The 21,010-nt window shown below is 45.7% G+C and overlaps 1 protein-coding gene across 4 annotated transcripts in view; it reads left to right on the forward strand.

The window, feature by feature from the left end:
- The first annotated feature begins 350 nt into the window (after positions 1–350).
- kiaa1958 (KIAA1958 ortholog) overlaps positions 351–21,010 on the forward strand; it is a 95,660-nt gene continuing 75,000 nt past the window's right edge. The window contains exon 1 of one of the 4 annotated variants that reach the window (XM_033018184.1): positions 351–555. The gene's annotated coding sequence lies outside the window, so the exon portion shown is untranslated. Of the gene's footprint in view, positions 562–21,010 lie in introns of all 4 variants that reach the window. The other 3 variants (XM_033018183.1, XM_033018185.1, XM_033018186.1) reach the window with 3 other exon arrangements.

Consider the following 21,010-nt stretch of genomic DNA (forward strand, 5'->3'; position numbering starts at 1 on the left):
CTAAGTGAGGCACCAGCGTATCTGGGTTATTTGCATCATTGATCTATCGTGCGTTAAGTGCCATTGCAGGGAGAGCTCCAGCACTCACTGGTGCCACTGCAAACCAAAGATCCTTTAGCTTGCTGTAGGATATTTGCTGCAAACGGCTGCAGGTTCTCTGTTGCATTGACCGCGGTGCAACGCCGCCGCCTCCGGGACACCGCCTGGGCCCATGCGCACTGTGCGCCACCGGGCAGATGCAGCAGCGTCGCCGGGGCAACGGGGGTCAAGGGGGAGGGGGAAGGAGTTCGTTGCCGCACCTCCGCCTGGCCCCAGCGCACTTCCGGTGTTGCCGGGAAGGCTCCGTGTGACCCGCCGGACGCCGTGTTTGCGTTCCGTCCCGATCGCCGGCAGAAACCAAGAGGCGGCGGTGGTGGATTGAGAGGCCGGGCGGTCGCCGCGGCTCCGCCAGGCGGGAGGGGGCATCGCACCGACGACAGCGGCAGAGAGGGAGGGAGAGAGAGAGAGAGAGAGAGAGGGGGACGCGGGGCGCAGGTTGCTCCTATGGATGCCGAGGTACAGGTGGGTGCGGGGTCGTCGCTGGGCCGGCGGGTGGATGAGGGGAGCGGGCGGGCGGGCGCCTTGGGTCGAGGCCGCTGTCAGCGTCAGGGCCGCCGCCGCCGCCGCTCTATATGTATTTATTTATTTGTCTCTCTTTGTGTCTGTTGGTGTCGGGGCCGAGTCTGCGCGGCGCCGCCTGCCCGTTGGACGGGCGCGGAGACAATGAAGGCGGCGGAGGCCAGCAGGCGGCCCCGGGGCCCGGCCCCCTCTCCACCCCACCCCTCCCTCACACGCACCCCGCATGCCCTCTCCTCCCCCCGAGGCCCGGCCCGGACCCTCTCCACCCCACCCCACCCCACCCTCACACGCACCCCGCATGCCCTCTCCTCCCCCCCGAGGCCCGGCCCGGCCCCTCTCCACCCCTCCCTCACACGCACCCCGCATGCCCTCTCCTCCCCCCGAGGCCCGGCCCCTCTCCTCCCCGCCCCTCTCCACCCTCCCACACACGCACCCCGCATGCCCTCTGCACGGCCACATCTATAAGTTGCTGTAGCCCGAGCCGATCGCAGTTTGTTGGGGGTGTGAGTGAATGTCTAGAACCAACTACAAATACTGTGTCTGACTGTCTGTCTGACTGTGTACACCGTATCGCTATACAACGAGCGGTCTGGACGGGGACATTTGTGTTGTTTCGCACAAGTAGATAATTGCGTAGATCCCGATTGTGAGTGTGTAAGGTTCGATGACCATTACACCTCTCTGCACAAAACTGGGTCGTACTTTAAAGTATTTGAAATCAAGTTGTACATGTGTACGTCCCCACACGATAAGCTGTGTGTGCAAATGAATCACTCACAATCCGACTTAGTTTGTAGGGTTGGCTTTTCAATTTTGTTTTCGATCTGAAGCACACATGTAATAGCACTCTTACGCTTTTGCACGGTATGTAATTTGATCCTTGATTTGCATCACACGGGCACATAATACGTGTGTGTTGCTTTCTGTTTGCCACTCATTCACCCTCCATTCAGTCGTACTATATACAAACAAACGGTGTGAACCTGCTATCACAGTTGTATACAGCCATATGGCACCACAGAATTTCTTATTAGAGACCATCCAGCATTCTTGTTTTCACTTTCCAAATCCGGCTGCTATTTTCTTGTGTGATTTAAATTGCACGTGTACGTATGTTTACATTTGCAGTTTTCTCTTTCTTCATAAAATAGTTGTGTGGATGTGGTTACTGTGTCTACATGATTTATGGCTACAATGTTTGACAGTAACTAATTAGAGTACTATAACATTTTTGACAGTTTGGTAGTGTCATTTCTATTCAGATGCAACCTGATAATTTTTTGCAAGTTGTGTATAAAAATTTTATTGGCAAGTTAAATGTTTACAATCACTGAAAATTAAATGACAAAAACTAAGTATGGCTTGTGTTAATTAATATTTGGATTTGTTTATTGTTGTGTGCCCCAATGAAGATCCTGAAGGATATCTATTTTTCCAATATGTTTGAAACTTAAATTTGCATTGGTTTCTGTGCTTCAAGCTATGTAATATTTAAATATGTATGCTATTTTCTTTCCGGTGGATAAGTGCAGACTCTAAAGCCCGAGTTAAACCTTAGCAGTTCATTTTCATTAGCAAAGGGAATACTGTTGATATTTGCTCCATTTCACTGCAAGCAGCAGAATAATAACTAAAAAAGAAAGACAATTTAAATTTAATTTCAAGTGACAAGTAGCTTTTGATGGCCAAAGCTCAATTGGCTTTTATATAACCAAGTTTTGTCCTGCCATTCAACTACATTTTAAATTTAACAGCAGCTAGTGCGAAGGCCAATTACGCAAAGGCAGGCATTGGATATATGTTATGACACAAAATATAAATATATTAAGGTTAATCGCATTCCCAATATAACTGTATTTTTATATTTATAGTACCATAGCATAATAATGTGCTTCTTCTTCTCACGTTAAAAAAAAATAGTAGTTACATTATGATCCCATTGATAAATTTGTCTATGAACATTTGTTTTCAGGAAAGTTTGAAAGCGTAAATAAAACTGTCTCTCAACAAAAACATAATAGTCTGTTAGCACCATGACAATATTATACCTTGTTCTTTAGACTGCCTTTTATCATGTTGTTAATCTGTTTACCAAAAAATTATACTTGACATTTGCTTTGTTCAGGAATAGCAGTTCCAAAAAGGGAACAAGGATTTAGACTAGTCAGCATATTTCAAAATTTGCAAAGTAGTTCAGTACTTTATGCAAAATTAGAAAGTAGAATTGAAAATGAATTGTTCTCTAGTCTAGAAAATTGCCTTTTAAAAGTGAACGAATCTTCCAAACAGTTGTTATGCTTGCTTATACCAATGCTAATACGTAGCACAGTCAGGCCCAATTCATCAGATACGAACTTTCAGTGGGTGGTGATTACAATTTGTTTTGTTATAGCAAATATGTATTGTAAAGCATGCAATGTACAAAAGATTGAATCTGCATTTGTTGTTAAAAATAGTTCTGGTATGTTGAATACCATTTGTACTTCAAACATATTAAAGGCATACATTATGCAATGTATTCTTTCTGATAACCTTCAACAAAATGCTACCTCATCAATATGATACTATAATGATTATATCATTTACATTATACAGCACAGATTTGAGCTCTTTTGCTCAACTGTTCCATGCACTGTATTATGGTGAGCCGTTTCATTTTGCTCTGTCAGCAAATCTTTCTAATGCTGTCTTCCTTGATAGAGTTTCCCTTAAATACTCCTAAGTTGTTTGCCTGAACTAATCCCACTTGGTAGTGAGTTCAAAAATCTCATCACTTTTTAAGGAAAGGAACTTGTCCTGAAGTCCCCACTGGTTATTGTCGGTGATTAATCAATTGTTGTAGTAAGCGCAAGTGATCATAGCCAAATTCATTCTGTTCTCTGTATGACATCTTGCTAAGAACAACCAGAGAAAGCAAAATGGTTGATGTTTATCAGCTGTTAATGCACGGCTTGGAGACTGAACTTGTTTTGCAGCTTGAAGTCTTAAAGGGAAATATTGCTGCAAAGTTTGGAGACTTTATAGCTCAACTTCTTTGATGAGATGTGCCATAGAAAGCATCTTATTAGGATGCAAAACATCTTGGTTTGACAGCTGCTCTGCCCAATTCTCCAATAAATTGCAGAGTTGTGAATGCAGCCCAGTCCATCTCACAAATCAGCCTGCTACCATCATTCAACCCCCCCCCCCCTCCTCCATCTACACTTCACACCGTCTTTGGAAAACAGCAAATGTAATCAAGGACCACTCATGCCCAAACATTCTCTCTTCTCCCCCTCATCCCTTTGGGCAGAAGATGCAAGGGCTTTTAAAAGTATGTACCACCGTATTCAAGCACAGCTTCTCCTCAGCTGTTATCAGACTACTGAGTCTGATTTTAAAAATAGTAGCTACATTGTTGTCTCATTGTCAAATTTGCTAAGCATGAACTCCCGATCTCCCAACCTGCCTTTTAAAAATTCTGTACTTTCTCTCTAGCTGCAACACTACGTTCTACTCCTTTTCCTTTCTCCTTTGCAATACCTGTTGTACTCATGGATGGTATGATTGTGCACATATTGTATAATTTGCTTTCAAATCAAAGTTTTTAATTGTAGCTTGATAGATATGGCGATAATAAACCAACAGCGATTTGCAACTAGTCCTAATTGCCCATGTTGCAGTTCTACCAGTGCCTTCATGTTAAAACCTTCATTCTAGTTTTCAGGTGTCACTAACATCTTTTCAATTCTGTAACTCTCCTGAAGAGTGCTCTTTCAATTCTGTTTTCTTCCATGCTCCTATTTCTACTTCACACCCCTCCACCCCTAACCCTTCCACTGGAATAAGTGCCATAGCTCCCTGAATTGTAGATAGCATAATTCATTTTTCCCCAACCCTAAATCTCGAGTCAAGAGTGTTTTATTGTCATATGGGAAATTCTTACTTGCTGCAGAACAATTGAATATGTAAACATAGTACATAATGGGGAAGTGAAAAAAAAGAAAAAGTTCAATGAACAACAAATATAGTGCAATAATAATATAGTCTTTTGCAATTCAGAGCTCAGAGCTTATTCGTTGTTGTTTAATAACCTGATGGCTGTAGGGAAGAAGCTGTTCTTGAACCTGGACGTTACAGTTTTCAGATTACTGTACCTTTTTCCTGATGGCAATGGTAAAATGAGTGTGTGGCCTAGACGTTGTGGGTCTTTGATGATTTTGGCTACCATAGATCCCTTCGACGGTCAAAGCTGGTGGGGTCAAAGCTGGTGATGGACTGGGCAGTGGTCACAACTTTTTGTAGTCTTTTTCGCTCATGGACGTTCAAGTTGCCGAACCAGGCCACGCTACAACCAATCAGAATGCTCTCTACCGTGCACCTGTAGAAGTTTAGGAAAATCCTCTTCGACATGCCGAATCTCCGTAATTTTCTCAGGAAGTAGATGTGCCTTCTTTATAATTGCATCAGTGTGCTGGGTCCAGGAAAGATACTCTGATACATGTACGCCCAGGAATTCGAAGTTATTGACCCTCTCCACCATCGTCCCATTGATGTGAACAGGATTGTGGGTCCTCATCCTTCCCCTCCCAAAGTCCACAATCACTTCCTTGGTCTTACTGATGTTGAGAGCCAGGTTGTTGTGCTGGCACCATTTGGTCAGTCGGTCGATCCACTTCTATATTCTGACTCGTCCCCATCTGTGATTCATCCAACTACAGTGGTGTCGTCGGCGAACTTGATGATGGAGTTTGCATTATGTCCGGCTACGCAGTCATGGGTATAGAGTGAGTGGGGGCCAGTGGAGAGCCAGTGAAATTGCATCCTCCGTTGACCTGTTGTGGCGGTATGCGAACTGTAGTTGGTCGAGGTTGTTGTTGAGGTAGGAGTTGATGTGCACCATAACCAACCTCTCAAAGCACTTCATCACCACAGATGTTAGTGCCACTGGTCGATAGTCATTGAGGCACGTCACCTTACCCTTCTTGGGTATTATTGATGCTCTCTTAAAGCAGGTGGCAACCTCAGACCTCAGAAGTGAGAGGTTGAAAGTGTCCGCAAAAACTCACGCCAGTTGGTCTGCACAGGTCTTGAGAATTTGACCGGGTATACCATCTGGTCCAGGTGCTTTCTGAGGGTTCAGCCCCCTGTAGGATCTTCTGACGTCGGCCTCTATGACTGTGACTGTAATACCATCAGGGCGAATGGGGCTCGGGAAGGCATATCAGTGTTCTCCCTATCAAACCATGCGTCGAACGCATTGAGCTCGTCAGGTAGTGATGCTTCCTTGTCGTCTGAGCTGCCTCCTGATTTCGCCTTGTAGGAGGTGATGGCATTCAAGCCCTGCCACAGTTGCCGAGCATCCGTCTCATCCTCCAGCTTAGACCAGGTCCCTTTAGGCCTTTTTGATGGCCTTACCAAGGTCGTATCTGAGCTGCTTGTAGTATTCTGCATCGCCAGACCTGAATGCCTGGGATCTGGTCTTCAGAAGAATGCGGATCTCATGGTTCATCCAAGGCTTCTGTTTAGGAAACACTCAGAAGGTTTTTGTTGGAACGCAGTCCTCCACACATTTCCTTATGAAGTCTGTAACGACTGTGGCGTATTCATTCAGCTCCGATGCCGAGTCCTTGAACATTGCCCCGTCTACAGACTCCAAGCAGTCCTGGAGTTGTTCCTCTGCCTCCCCCGACCAGCTCTGTACAGTCCTCACCTCTGGGGGTGATTTCTTCAGTTGCTGCCTGTATGCAGGAAGATGCAGCACCGCTGAATGGTCGGATTTTCTGAAGTGAGGGCGAGGGATAGAGCGATAGGCATCTTTGATGGTTGTGTAGCAGTGGTCAAGGGTGTTTGATCCTCTGGTGCTGCAGGAGACATGTTGGTGGAAGTTAGGGAGCGATTTCTTCAGGTCGGCTTTGTTGAAGTCCCTGGCTATGATGGTAAACGCCTCGGGGTAGGCTGTCTGGTGCTTGTTGACCATGGCGTGCAGCTCCTTCAGTGCCAGACGGACGTCTGCCTGTGGCGGGATGTCGGCCGTGGTCAGGATGATGGAGGTGAATTCCCTCGGTAGGTAGAAGGGGCGGCACTTCACCGCCAGGTGTTCCAGGTGCGGAGTGCAGGAGTTAGACAGAACTGCCACGTCTGAGCACCATGAAGAGTTGACCATGAAGCAGACGCCCCCTCCTCTCCCTTTCCCAGATGCCAGTGTACGGTCCATATGGTGGATGGAGAAACCTTCAGGCTGGACCGCTGAGTCTGCGGAGCTGGGGGTGAGCCATGTCTCTGTGAAATCTCTGTTACCTCCTCATATTCTTACTTCCTGTGATCTTGCCGTTCAATGTCTGCCCTATTATATTACAATATTGGTGCATATTGTTGTTGGTAAACTTGATGATTAATAGTAACTTCCATTATGTACCTGTCAATTTTCATATCAGTGTCAGGTTTTCTACATTGCGGACAGTAATATTGATTGAGAGTACTCAACTTTCATTGGAGAGCTCCAGCTTCTTATAAATCATCTGATCTTTAATGTTAATCAACAGCTTCCCCACCCTCTCCTTCCCATCTGTGTATTTATGATTGATGCAGTATGACCTTGGTAACTGATTGTGTGAATATTCACAATTAAATATTTTTCTAAATGCTTAGTACTGTCATCAGCATATTTGTTGGGAAGAAAAAATAGGATGTTAGTTCTGTCTGCTGAACGATTATTGGCCCATACAGAATGTATACCTGTAACTGATACCCCCTGAGTCTGCTGACCCATGCATGGAATGGTTCTGATATAATCCATACAGGACTCGTAGACCATGTTAGTTTATAAGTTGGAACACATCTTGGGAGGGATTAAGTTTCCTTAGCATAGTTCTTTACTCGAGCAGGCATTACATATTGCAAGTGGAAAAGAGCCTCTTCAGAATGTGCAGTTTTTTTAAAATCGGTTGAAATATGATTGTAAACTTTGATCATCTTGGCGATTTATTATTTATTTATTTTTTATTTTTACTTTAATGTTGACGTGGATTCTTTTTGTATAATGCACTGCCCCCAGCTCATTATTCTTAGCATACTGGTTGCAATTAGTGTAGAAACAAATTTTAATATACTGACAATTTAATCTTAAACTAGGTGCTGCAAAAGATACTGGATTTTGGCTTTTTTCTCTTTGTATTTCCACTGATGGAATGTGCCATTTCATAAATTTGGTGATCTATTTATGAAGTTCTAGGAAGTCCTCTTCTGTGAATTTGTTTATCGTGATTTCTCAAAATCAATACATTTTCCTGTGGTAGAGAAATGCTCACAGAGTGAACATAGTTAAATTATTTTTACGATTCAGCTGTTGGTTTCTTTCGCTTGAAATTTTAGAACATCTTTTCGCATGGATTCACGTGGCTCGTCTCCTCGGGTTATCATGTAGATTTTTCATGGCCACTGAAGAATTTAGGCAGATAGCTGAAGATTTATGGTTGAAAAGGGTAAACAGAAAGAACTGCAGATGCTCGTGTACGAAAAAAGAAACAAAACAGAGGAACTCAGTGGGTAAGGCTGCACCGAATGCGGTGCAGCGGTAAAGTTGCTGCCTTGCAGCACCAAAGACCCGGGTTTGATCCTGACTACGGGTGCTCGTCTGCACGGAGTTGGTACGTTCTCCCTGTGACCAATTCGATTTTCTCCGGGTGCTATGGTTTCCTCCCACACTCCAACGATGTACAGGTGTGTAGTTTAATTGGCATGTAAATTGTCCCTAGTGCGTAGGATAGTGCTAGTGTTCAGGATGATCGCTGGTTGTCACGGACTCAGTGGGCCAATGGGACTGTGTCTCTAAATCTAATATCTAAATACAAAATCTCTGAAGAATATGGATAGGCAATCTTTTAGGTTAGGAGCCTTCATCATACTGATTGCAGTGGGAAGGGAAGTTAAAATGGTTAGAAACGAGGAGATCGGGCAGGCCTTAGTGAAATGGCTGCTTAGTCTCTGCTTGATCTTGCCGATGTAAAGGCCCATTCTATTCCCATACTGAGCCCTCTGTCCCTGCTGGATCCATTTTAACTCTCCTTCCCATTCCCATACTGTCCATGTTCAATTTTAGGCAATTAACTACAAACAATCTTCTTTCCCCCACCCCCCTCCTCTTTATTTTCCTTCTCTTTCCTGTGCCCCACTGGATGTGTTCACATTTTTGTTTTTCCCCGCCCGCCCCCATCCCCTTCCACATATATTCCTTCCTCTGGCATCACTTTTCGTGCCTCTTCTTGTCTTATCTCCTTACCTCACCATCTTTCGTATTTTCATCTCTGGCCTTTGTCCAACCCTTTGCCTATCAATCCCTCTCTCCCCATCACCTGTATCCAGCTATCACGGCAGTTTTTGTCTCGTCCCCATCTCTTCCAGTTTTCTCCCACTAGGCCAATTGGTCCGATTGCAGGTCCTGACCCGAAATGTTGCCTATCCATGTTCTCCAGAGATGCTGCCTGGCCCTACTCTGGCACTTAGTATATTCTTTAGGTTAAATAGGTGGTGTCTAGGAAGAGGTTAGGAAAGAATTCCAGGCTCTGGCACCTGGGTCTGACGATACAACTGCTGCCTCTGGAGTGCAGAAATCAAGGATGTACAAATAGGCAAAAATTTCAAGCTCTTGAAAAATTGGAGAAGGAAGACTCCAATTCCTACTCCTGGCTCGTTGAAACAAACTGAGGCAGTTGACATAACCTATTTATTGCTTGAATGATAAACATATAAACTCGAATGAAGTGTCAATGCTCAAACCAAGGGTTAGTGTTTTTAGTCGTTATTCTTTAGTGCTGGGTTTCTGACATGTCAGTGAGATGAGGTGAAATGTTCGCTCTTGTAGAATCATTTGGAACTTGCTTTCTTCAAAAGATTAATAATTTTAAGTTAGATAAATCTTTGAGCAAGCAGGTGAAAGGTTGCAATGTGTAGTGAGGAATTTGAAGTTTCAATCAGATTAGCCGTAATCTTATTACATAGCAGAACAGGCTTAATTTGCTGAATTGCCTACTGCTCCTGATTAATTTGTTTTCAGGTGAAGTAAAACCTAGTAAATATCGAAAAAGATAGTTATCCCCTTCAGGATTGTGAACTTACAAAACATGGCAAAGGTTGTCAGAATATCAAGAAGATGGATCAGTGTAGTTCAAGAGTGAAATATCATACACTGTAGGCAGTATAAGTTTTGAAGAATGCAGTTGAACAGAGAGACTGTGGTGTTCATATACCCGGATTGCTCAAACGCTCTAGTATGTTAAGTAACTCTATCCATTCTTCTGATTTATAACTGGTGAAATTATAGATTTTAAAAACAACAAGAACGTGCTTTAAATTATAAATCATTGGTTTGGCATCTACAGGTGGCCTGTGTTCAATTCTAGGTACTAGAATTCAAGAATGATGCTAAGTCCTTGATAGAGTTACTGCCTCCCTGGAGACTTCACCTCCATCATCCTAACCAATATCAGCATGTTTCCTGTAGTACCAGAGGGTCAAATACTCCCAGCCATTGTTACTTTACAATCAAACATACCTATTGATCACTTTAGATAATCAAACTATCTAGCTATGCTTCTCCTTAGACAGTGACAGAAGTACACAACTCCAGCAGTGAGGATTGTACAGAGCTGGTCAGGGGAGCAGAGGAACACCTTCACAACTGCTTGCCCTCTGTAGGTTTTGTGATGTTCAAGGACTTGGCAATGGACATGAAAGTGTATGCTACGGTTGTTACTGACCTCATAAGGAAATGTGTGGAGGAGTGTGTTCCCATCCGTGTTGTAGACCTTAACGGAGTTCTGTAGACCTTAACCATCTACTGAGGACCAGACTTTGGGCATTCAATCTGGTGATACAGGGTCATAGAGGAAGTCTAGGTATGACCTTGATGCAGTCATCATAAAAATGGGGAGAAACTTATGGTCTAATTTTGAGGACGAGGCAGACGTCAGTAACTTCCTTTGAAGCAAAACTAAGTAGTAGCTCAAGTGTCAGCAAGGCATCACTCTGATGAGCCAAATGCTTTCTATGCTTGTTTTGAAAAGGAGAACACTGATGTATCTTCTCGGTTACCCATGGCTCACTGGGGCCAATTTCAGAAGATCCTTTGCTAGGGTGAACCCTCGGAAAGCGTCTGGCCCCGATGGTTGTACCTGCCCAGTTTCTTAAAACCTGTACAGAAAACTGGCTGGCTATTCTGTGGACATCTTCAGCCTCATTACTAAAGTCCGAGGTTCCTGCCTGCTTTACAACAATACCAATGTCAAAGAAGAATAATGTGACATGCCTGAATGGCAACTGACTGGTGGCACTAACATCTCTAGTGATGAAATGCTTTGAGAGGTTGGTTATGATATATGTCAGCTCTTGCCTTAGTAAGGATCAGGACCCATTATAATTTGCCTACAGATTAATAGGGGACGTGGTCTCACTGGCTCTTCACTCTGCACTAGACTACTTGGACCAAACACGCAAAAAGGCTGTTGTTCATCGACTACAGCATGGGGTTCAATGCCGTGATCCCCTCCAAACTTATCAGCAGACTCCGAGAACTGAGGCTATGTTCATCCCGATGTAATTGGATCATCGACTTCCTAACGGGATGTGGTCTCGCTGGCTCTTCACACCACACTAGACTACTTGGACCAAAAAACACATATGTCAGGCTGTTGCTCAACGATGACAGCTTGGGGTTCAATGCCCTGATCTCCAACATACTTATCATCGGATTCCGAGAACTGATGCTCTGTTGATCCCTATTTTAATGGATCCTCGACTTCCTCATCGGTAGACCACAATCTGTACGAATTAGCAACAAATCTTCCTCCTTTACAGCCATCAACACAGGAGCATCTCGAGGCTGTGTGATGTCACCTCTGCACACTCTATTCTCATGACTGTGTAGCCAGACAGCTCCAATACCATCTTTAAATTCGCCGAAGATACTGCCTTTGTTGGGCAAATAATGGTAACGATGTGTCAGAGATGTAGGAGGAAGTTTAAATATCTGATTGGTGTCAGCCCTCAGTGATTTAGACCAAGGAGCTGATTGTTGACTTCAGGAGGGGAAAGCGGGAGATCCATGAACCTATGTTTATCGGTGAGACAGTGGTGGAGAGAGTATACAGCTTCAAGTTCCTGGGTGTGCATATCTCTGAAGATCTGTCTTGGGCTCAGCACGTCGATGCAATAACAAAGAAAACTAATTGAAGCCTTTCAGCCATCGAAGGGATCTATAAGAGGCTCAAAAAGACAGCCAATATCACCAGAGACCTACACCACCCAGGCTACGCTTACATTTCGCTACCACCCTCAATCACTGGGAGGGAAGAAGGAAGATTCAAGATCCTGAAAATGGTGACCAGCAAGTTCACCAACATCTTCTTTTCAGCAACCATCAGGCTCTTGAACACTACTCAACACTAACCTTAGCGACTATAATCAAAGGCTCTCACTTGACTTTTTTTCTCTGTAGTCAGCTGGGCAACCTAGGCAGCTTTTTAGGTTGCCAAATTACAGTTTAGGTGGTCATTTAAGACGGCTTGCATGACGCGTGCGAAAATGTGCTCGGCTGAAGTGCGTAGTTACCAGTCGGAATTATGCTCAATGAAGCATTCACATATTATTTCTGCTTCAAATAAAGTCACAAAACTAAACATATTCACCAATCAAGACATGATATATACCACAATGACATGCAGCAAAATTATAATGCAGTATCTCAACTCTTTTTACATGTTGCAATGAATGCAATTTCTATTATTTCCACTTCCAAACAAAAATATGGTTGGATTATTCAGCGTATGATCAACTTGCGTCAATAAATCTTGGACCATGGTAACATATATGCTTAACCATGCACACTACAGATTGATGCAAGCATGTTTTCTGTGAAGGACCGAAAATTTTCATGACATGGCCATAGCATGGGTCGTTATTGCTATTGGTACATAAACACCGGCATCATCGCCCAGCTGCTTTGTCCGTCCCTGTCCACCGCCAAGTGCAGCCGCCAAAGGGGGAGGCAGTTTGGATCTCCTCGCCACCGCCTCCCCTCCTCCGCCAGCCAACAGGATGGTGCGGGGCCGAGCAGTGCAGGTGCTTCAGACGGCGGAAGGGGGCTTCCCCCATCCTCCCTCCTCCCGGCCTCGGCGTGCGGGAGGGTTTGTTTTGAAAGCGGTTATCGCTGTTGGCAGAGTAGCACGCAGCAGCCGCTACGAGGGCGGGTGGGGTGCAGGAGGAGGTGGAGCCGCCGCTGCTGCTGTGCAGGGCCGTCATTCGCTCCGACCCTCCGTCACCCCGCACTATAGCTGCCGCCGACCTGAAACGTCACTTATTATTTTTCTCCAAGGATGCTGAGTTACACCGGTTTTTTGTGTCTATCTTCGGTATAAACCAGTATCTGCAGTGTCAAGCTGGGCTTTTAGGTTACCCGGCAGGACTTTAGGTGGCCATTGGCACCCGGGCAACCGTTAGTTTCGAGCCCTGTAATCAGGGCTGCCAACTCTCACGCTTAGAGCGTGAGACTCACACAATTCTCACACTGATCACAGAACCCGGCACGCGCAAATAAGTAAATAAATGACATATTAAAAAAGTCGCGAACAATTCAATTTGCTCAAGGCTTCCAGATGTCCTCCACACTCACCAATGAGAATAGTTTTCTGTCGGCGGGTTTCCCATAAAAAACGAGCAATTTGATTGGCTTAAGCCCATCACACACCATTTACAATGGCAATATGACTGCAGTACTAACGATTCCATTTGACATTCATGGAACCAAAATCTGCAGAAATTCAAAATAAAGCAAAATTTGTTTTAGAGGCGAGTGAAAACCATGAGGGGAATATATAAGGTGAAGGTGTAGTCTTTTTCCCGGGATTATGTGATTCAAGAACTAGAGGGCATTGGTTTAAAGCAGGGGTGTCAAAGCAGCGCCCCCTGCTGACAGAGCGAGGGGGCGCTGTCCTGTGCATGGCTGCCCAGCCAGCAGCTGTCTGTCTTTTCATCTTTATATTTTTATTTTAGTTAGTTAAAGTGTTTTGTTTGGAGGTCTAGACTTTTTTGTGTGGGGGGGGGGAAGAGGGAAACTGCCTTTCAGGGTCCCTGCCTGGTTGGAGAGGCAGCTTTTCTCCGGGCTGCAGCTTCGACCCGTCCTCGCGGCCTACCAGCGGGCCTGGAACGGCGTTTCCTGTCGGGGACCGCCCAGAACCTCGGCGGCGGCACAGCGCTGGAGCGCTATCGCGGAGCGGGCGATGCCTTGCCCGGGTCGCCACGCTGGAGCTCCAGTGAGCTGAAGATCGCTGAGGAAAACATCGCGGAGCTGCAGGACTGTGGAGCGACCAGCTGCGGGCGGCGGCGCTGAACTTTACACCGGGAGCCTGGGATCTCTAGATGAGATCGCCAGTTGTGGAGCTCCAACCGGCGCGGCCTTGTTGGCTTCGGAAGCCGCGGCCTCCAGTACGGAAGCGGCCGTTCCAGGGTTCCCAAGCCGCTGAGAGGATTCTCCCGACACCGGAGCAAACCCGGCGAGAACGGCCTGGAACATTGGGCCTCCGTAGAGGCAACTGTGGAGGCCTCAATATTCCCGACTATGGGTGAACTGGGGTTGGGGACTGGACTTAGTGCCTTCCCTCATAATGGGAACCATTGTGGGGGGATGTTCTTTATGTTTAAAACTCTTATTAATGTTATGTCTGTATTCCTTCTTTATGTGCTGCAAAATGGCAAGAAGCATTTCACTTCACTACACCTAGGTGTATGTGAATGTGACCAATAAAATACCTTTGATACCGGCCCACGGAGGAATCCAATCTGGCTCGCGGGATGATTTGGGGGGGGGGGGAAGAAAAAAAGTAGTTTTGTTTAGAGTCTAAACTAAACACATTCCCGTGCAGATGGTGTGATAGGTGAGACACGGCGGTGGTCCCAGCATTGACCCCTGAGGCACCGCTCACACCTCCCACCCTCACCTCAGGTGGCTCTATGTCTGTCGACACCCATGGAGTTTTAACCCTGGCCAGGAGCGGACCAGGTGAGTGGGGGCATCGGTGCCGCCTCCGGAGCTGCGGGGATGAATCTCGGGCTAAGGCTACGCTCCGATGACCGACCCTCGGGTCACTGTCCCTCACCTCCCCTGGACCCCAGCTGGACACAGAGCACCTCGGCTGGCCTGCATTCCCCGGGGGGGACGGGGGGGGGGACGTCCCCGGACATCGCCAAGTCTCCGAATTTCCCCTCACTCCGGGTGTTGTCGCCGCTTCACTGACATGCACTCTCACACACAACTTAACACACACCCTTGCATACACACTGGCGCACACACCCACACACACACCCTCACACATTATTCCCATACACAATCTCACACTCTCATACACACACACACCATCATCCACCCTTACACACCCTCATCCACAATCACACTCTCACACACACACTGACACACCCTCACAGATACTCGCACACGCACTCTCACACGCACTCTCAAGCACACCCTCACACACACACTGATACACACACTGTTATACTCACACACCCTCATACACACTCACAACTTCGCACACACCCTCACTTCAATCACTTCATAAAAATTAGAGGCTAACTGTGTTCATTGTCTGAGTTTGATTGCTGGAAGCAGGCTAATAAAAATTAGTTGCAGTTGTGTATCCTACATTTACAATTTGTTTTGTTAGGTCTACATTTGTGTCTGCTAATGTTGGATTTCAAATGGTTTATTAATGGAAAGGGTGTGTTCGCGCGTGCACAACTGATCCGGCCCATGACCGCATTTTGCCCAATCCGGCCCATGACCGAAAATGAGTTTGACACCCCTGGTTTAAAGTGAGAGAGGAATGATTTAATAGGAACCTGAGGGGGAACTCCATGGAGCATCTCTGGATAGAAGAAATTGGGTAACGTTTCGGGTAGAGACCCTTCTTTAGATTTCCTCTGGTTTTAGTGTTTTTAGTTTAAATTAAAGATACAGCGTGGAAACAGGCCCTTCGGCCCACCTAATCGACTCCGACCACCGATCACCCGTACACTAGTTCTATCTCACACATTAGCGACGTAAGTCAAGAATGTTTTATTCTCTCACGTCCCAGTTAGAACAATGAAATCCTTACTTGCAGCAGCACAACAGAATATGTAGACATAGTACTCTGTTGTAGCGGCACCAAACGTCGTGAATAAGGCCAGACGTCAGGCAGGTTCAAACACGTTAAATTGGTCCGCTAACTATATTATCATTGCTGCTGTAGCTGAGCGAGGTTGTTCTCTCGGTCTCAGCTACCTGTTGACTACCCAGGTCTCGAGGTGAGATAACCTTAAGTAGCAGGACACTCCCTCTAGCCCATGACGTCACGTGCCAGCCCTCGTACCTACTGACGAGGGTTCGACCATAAGTGGTCTGTGTATTAGCTGACGCCACACTGTAAACAATGTTATAAACGAGAAAACAAAACAGTGTATATTTATATATGAATTTATAACTAATACTAGACCAAGTGCAGACCCGTTGGGTCTGTTCCCCCAACGTGCGGTTGTGGGTGGTGGGGGGGGGGGGGAGGCGGCACGCAGCGTCACACACACTATCTATCCCCCCGCACTCACGCTAATTACCCCCTTGATATTATATTAATATTATTAATTTACTCCTTTTACCCCATAACCACCCTATCTACTGACGCATAGCCCCCAACTTGCAGTCACATCTTGAGAGGGGGGGGGGGGGGGGCGGGCGGGCGTAGAGAGTGAGGGCAGAGAGAGAAGGGGCAGAGGCAGAGAGAGAGACCGAGACACAGAGAGAGGGGATAGAGGGGTGGAGAGGAGGATAAGAGGGAGGGTGGGTGAGGGGGGAAAGGTGGGGGAGGAGAGAGAGAGGGTGAGAGTGAGGGGGGGGGAGGGGTGTGTGGAGGGGAGGGGGTTTAGGGGAGGAATGGTGGGGGAGGGGGGGGAGGAGAGGGGAGAGGAGAGGGGAGGGGGGAGAGGAGAGGAGAGGGGGGGGAGAGGAGAGGAGAGGGAGAGGAGAGGGGGGGAGAGGAGAGGAGAGGAGAGGGGGAGAGGAGAGGAGAGGGGGGGGGGAGTGGAGAGGGAGGAGGAGGGGGGGGGGAGAGGGGAGGAGAGGGGGGGAGAGGGGAGGAGAGGGGGAGAGGGGAGGGGGAGAGGAGAGGGGGGGGGGAGAACCTAAAAAACATTTTAGAACCAAAAAAGACATTCTGCAAGCATTGTAGAACCAAAAGAGACACTTTTTGCAAACATTTTAGAACCAATAACACTTTTTGCAAACATTTTAGAACCAATAGACACATTCTGCAAGCGTTTTAGAACCACTAAGGACACTTACATTTGAGTAGACATGTGTTCCGTTTTATTCACAGCTCAGAGAAACGTGACCCTCTGCCTTCCTCCAGCTTGCAGACACTGATTGAGGCACACCACTTCCTGGTTTTATAGTCCCTCCCACCTGCCGCCAGCAGGGGCAGCAGAGAGAATGGGGAATGTTGTAAAATCATTAATATCTCTGTCATTTTTCATCGACGGGAAAAATCCTCTGCACACATACGGCGGAGGGGGGCTCTGAGTAAGGTGGCCAAAAATGACGACCGTAGGTGGCGGCGTTCTCTCGGATATCGCAGCACAGGTGGCCAAATCCGGTCAAGAACAGACCTTTGGTAATATAGATATATATATATGTGTGTGTGTGGAGGGAAACAAGAGCACCTGGAGAAAACCCATGCTATCAAAGGGAAAAGGAGCAAACTCCATACAGACAGCATCCATATTCAGGATCAATTCCAGGTCTGGCACTTTTAGGCAGCAACTTTATGGCCAATGTACTGCCCCATAGCCTTGAACTGAATTAAAACATACAGTAGCTGTAAAGGGGGACATAGCTTCACTTAGAGATTTAAGACTGAAAATGGATAGTTTCTTTTTTTTTAATGGCCAAAGTTATCAATGTATAATTTTTTTGTGTGTTAGAAAACAAAATATAGGGACGCAGCTGGTGGACTTGCTGCCTCACACGCCAGAGATCTGTGTTCGATCCTGTCCTCGGGCACTGTGTGTTGAATTTGCACATTCTCTCTGCAAGTGTGTGGGTTTTCTCCCACATCCCAAAGACGCATTGGCTTTGTAGGTTAACTTGTCTCTTTAAAATTGTGTAGGGAGTGGATGAGGAAAGTGGGATAACAGAATTTGTATGAATGGGTAGAAAAAAATGGAGAAACTCAGCGGGTGGGGCAGCATCTATGGAGCGAAGGAAATGGGCGACATTCCGGGTCGAGATCCTTCTTCAGACTGATGTGAGGGTGGGGCGGGAAGAAAAAAGGAAGAGGCAGAGACAGTGGGCTGAGGGAGAGCTGGGAAGGGGAGGAGAAAGCAGGGACTACCTGAATTTGGAGAAGTCAATGTTCATACCGCTGGGGTATAAACTGCCCAAGCGAAATATGAGGTGCTGCTCCTCCAATTTATGGTGGGCCTCACTCTGGCCATGGAGGAGGCCCAGGACAGAAAGGTTGAATTCGGAATGGGAGGGGGAGTTGAAGTGCTGAGCCGCCGGGAGATCAGGTTGGTTATTGCGAACTGAGTGGAGGTGTTGTGCGAAGCGATCGCCAAGCCTGCGCTTGGTCTTACCTAGGTTGATCATACGCTGAATAATCCGACCACATTTTTGTTTGGATGTGGACATAAATAATAGAAATTGCATTAATTGCAATGTGTAAAAAGAGTTGAGATACTGTATTATAATTTTTCTGCATGTCATTGTGGTATATATCATGTCTTGATTGGTGAATATGTTTAGTTTGTGACTTTATTTGAAGCAAAAATAATATGTGAATGCTTCATTGAGCATAATTCCGACTGGTCCGACTCGCACTTCGTCCGAGCACATTATCGCACGCGTCATGCTAGCCACCTAAACTGTCATTTGGCAACCTAAAAAGGTGCCTAGGTTGCCCGGCTGGAAACAGAGAAAATAAGTTAAGTGAGAGCCTTGCTAGTATTACATAATTTATTGTGTGATGATCATTATACACTTTGGGCCTGCAAAGCTGCAGCAAGTAAGAATCTCATTGTTCCATTGTTGGTGCATATGACAATTAACCTCATAGAGAGCCTCGAGGGTTTAACTCGGGTGAGGACAGGCTGGGAAATTTAGGACTTTCTGTAGAATAGAGCATGCAGATGCAAATTTTCAAGATGGAAGGTTTTCTTTGAAAAATATGGTGGAAATGCATTGCTGTCAAAAGAGTGAGGAAATATCCAGACCCTATAAATTCAAAGCTATTGCAAAAGATCTGAAAGGAAGCTGGTGAGAAATTTCAATTGGAATCTGGAAGACTCCAAACACACAGAGACATATGCATGCGTGCGCGCGCACAAACACACTTTTTAGCTGTCAGTCTCTTTGATATTGCACTTTGCAGTCTGGAAGATTGGAATCTCATCCCTGTATTTATCTAGTGGTGCACTAAATTAGTACTCATGTTAAAATGAAGAGAAAATATGATCAATATTACAGGTTTCAGAATGGAAAGTTGACTGGCGTTTCCAGTATTCCAAGAAACAATTGGGATTTTATTCTTCTTTGACTATAGTGTATTGAAGCAATAGAAAGGAGTTGATTCTTATTTTCCAAGTGGTTGCATTTAAGGATTTTGTGAGATGATTTAGTGTAGGTGTCATTTTCTCAGACAACAACATAGACCACCATCTGCAGTAGTTAGTAACATGTCTTCTACATAATAAATGTTTGTATATCTTCCTGAAAGTCAGTACTCGCAAAGGTATTGGGATTGATGTAATGATGTCAAATGTAAATCCATGACCCATAAACTATGACTTGCTAACACCACTTCTTTGTGCTGCGCCTCTGTGACTTTCCCCATATCAGCAGAAGATTTAAAAAGCAGCCGTTATCTACATTTTATTTACATTCATTGTTTGCCTGGTGGAAAGATTAAGATGATCTTGCAGTTTGCATCATTCTGAATGGAAACTGCTCTTGCTGTACATTACTTTGTTTAAATAATTCGGCTGAATTTTGGTCTTGTAACACATTGTTTTCCATGTATAAAGGAGAGGCAATCTGTTATAGTAAATGGAAGTCAAATTAATCTGTATGACCCAGCTCTATCTGTGGATCAGAAATGGTTGGGCAAGGATAGTGTTTTATTCTACGGAGATCTTAGGAGTTGTTACTTGTAAATTCAGGCTGCAATAAACGTGTTTAGAATACAAAGAATGTGCTTGTAATAGATGATGGTTAACGTATCTTAACAGAATTGGAACTAACTTGCATAGGAAGGGTGTGGGAATGGGAAAAATAGTTGGGTAGGAAGGTGGTGGATACAGAGGAAAGGGTGCTTGTCACGTTAAAATTTAATCCTGCTGCATCTTTGTAGACTAACATGTGCTCTGTCCTATGAAGTAAAATGGCTCAACCTTGTAAGTAAGTGTTCAGGTGCTGCCTTAAATTAAAAACAAATGTTCTTAATTGTTAAGAGATTATTAAGTACGGGTCCACTACCGTTTTATTTTGCTTCCTTCTCTGGCACCCTTAGTTCCAGAGCCTTTTCGGACTATCCGCTTTGCAGGACCAACAGAGGTCATGGCCTCCGAGAGGAGTCCAATGGTATCAGAACAGTCTGCCGAGGGGCCGAGATATCAGCCAGCAAAGTTGGCTTTGGGAGTGGATCTGTCGGCTCCAGCCAGGTTGGAGTTCCGCCAATCTGCGCGGAACTTCCCGATGAAGTCAAGATCAGCCATCTTATCTGGCCCAGGTGCCACATTTCAGGGGGACTTCTGGGTGGGATTTTGAGTGCGCTCTCGTCATTTTGTCTGGATTAAAGGAGGCACCAGACCATCAGCTGCTGGGAATTCGATGGTAGACCTGTAATTTGCTTCCATTTTTATCTGCCATAACAGACCCATTAGCAGTTTTATAAATTGCTCCAAGTGTGCGCCATGTCCAGTTCTAGGGTGTGCTGTGCTTCAGTAGGGAATGAAGTGATATGCCGCTTGAATGTGCAGTAACCTGAGCCACCGAATGGTATGACCATACCCTGCAGATTGTTTATTTCCAAGCCGTTTAAATTGTATCTGTGCTGTATCAACTGTTGATATCCAATACTGTTACCACCTGCTGGTTACCAGATACCTGGCATATGGCTTCTCGTCTCATTACATTCCTCATTTAAAACTTGGAAAATTAACACGGCGCAGGAGGAGTGAAGCAAGAAGTCACCCAAGAATAAATTCAGACTGATTCAGCTGCCATGTTTACTGCAAGCACAGGCGCACTCTCAGTAAAATATCAGAGCATTCATATATAGTTATCATTTGTGCCAGCATAACAGGGGGATATTCCAATTATAGATGGAGCCAT

The sequence above is a fragment of the Amblyraja radiata genome, chromosome 3 (assembly GCF_010909765.2).
Source record: "Amblyraja radiata isolate CabotCenter1 chromosome 3, sAmbRad1.1.pri, whole genome shotgun sequence".
Taxonomy (NCBI): Eukaryota; Metazoa; Chordata; class Chondrichthyes; order Rajiformes; family Rajidae; genus Amblyraja; species Amblyraja radiata.